The sequence below is a fragment of the Schistocerca nitens genome, chromosome 2 (assembly GCF_023898315.1).
Source record: "Schistocerca nitens isolate TAMUIC-IGC-003100 chromosome 2, iqSchNite1.1, whole genome shotgun sequence".
Classification (NCBI taxonomy): Eukaryota; Metazoa; Arthropoda; class Insecta; order Orthoptera; family Acrididae; genus Schistocerca; species Schistocerca nitens.
This window is the reverse complement of record NC_064615.1, coordinates 608,600,152-608,601,564: the sequence shown is the minus strand read 5'-3', so window position 1 is coordinate 608,601,564 and position 1,413 is coordinate 608,600,152. Positions and strand designations below refer to the sequence as shown.

The window sequence follows — 1,413 nt, the reverse complement described above, 5'->3', positions numbered from 1 at the left end:
AGCTAGTATTATAGAAAGGGAAAGAAAGTGTATGAAAAAGAGTTGGGAGATATGATACTTCGAGAAGAATTTGACAGAGCACTGAAAGACTCGTGCCAATGCGAGACCTCTGCAATAGACGGCACTTCCTCAGAACTGTCGAGATCCTTGGGAGAGCCGGTCATGTTAGAATTATTCCACGTGGTGTGCAAGATGTATAAGACAGGCGAAATACCCATAGGCTTCAAGGAGAAAGCAGCAGTTGCAAGTGCAAAGAAGGGAGGTGATAAGAGGTGTAAATCTTACCGAACTATCAGTTAATATGTCATGGTTGCAAAATACTAACACGAATTATTTACAGATAAACGGAAAAACTGGTAGAAGCCGACCTCGGGGAAGATCGGTTTGGGTTCTGCGCAAATGAAGGAACCCAAGATGCAGTACCAACAGAATATGGGTTGAAGAAAGACGAAGCTACGTTTATAGTATTTTTAAATTAATAGAAATCATTTGACAATGTTGAATGGAATATACTCTTTGAAATCCTGTATGTAGCAGTGATAAGACACAGGGAGTGAAAGATTGTTTACAACTTTTACTGAAACCAGACGCCAGGTATAAAAGTCGAAGGGCACTATGGGGAAGCAATGATGGGGCGGAAGACGGGGTTGCAGCGTTAGCTGAAGTTATCGTATTCGGTCTTTTCTTGAAGTAAGCAATGGAGGAAGAAGAAATTTGAAGAGGGAAATGAAATAAAAACTTCGGGGCGTGCTAGTGACTTTCCGAGATGGCAAGGGTTTACGATAGCAGTGGAATGAAAATGGATTGTGTCTTGAAAAGAGGTAATAAGATGAACATCCAAAAACTTCCTGGCAGATTAAAACTGTGTGCCGGACCGAGACTCGAACTCGGGACCTTTGCCTTTTGCGGGCAAGTGCTCTACCAACTGAGCTACCCAAGCACGACTCAGGCTCCCTCCTCACACCTTTACTTCTGCCAGTACCTCGTCTCCTACCTTCCAAACTTAGCAGAAGCTCTTCTGGAAACATCCAAAAACGATAACCAAGGTAAATCGAATGCTGTCGAATTAAACCGATGATGAATGCACCGCTACCGCGCCGGTCCGGACACCGTCTCAAGTATACTTACGGTGTCCTCATCGAATGTGTCGAAAAGAGTGTAAGAAAATCATAACGTCTAACTACACTGATATTTACGCTCGGCAAGAGCGTGGAAAATTGTTCAAATGGATCTGAGCACTATGGGACTTAACTTTTGAGGTCGTCAGTCCCCTAGAACTTAGAACTACTTCAACCTAACAAACCTAAGGACATCACACACATCCATGCCCGAGGCAGGATTCGAACCTGCGACCGTGGCGGTCGCTCGGTTCCAGACTGTAGCGCCTAGAACCGCTCCGCCACTAAGGCCGGC

General features: G+C 44.7%; 1 non-coding gene across 1 annotated transcript; it reads right to left on the bottom strand.

Annotated features, from left to right (window-relative positions):
* Positions 1–866: 866 nt before the first annotated feature.
* Trnal-caa (transfer RNA leucine (anticodon CAA)) lies at positions 867–941 on the bottom strand. The gene has a single exon. It is a non-coding gene; the product is annotated as a tRNA-Leu (tRNA).
* Positions 942–1,413: the final 472 nt, after the last annotated feature.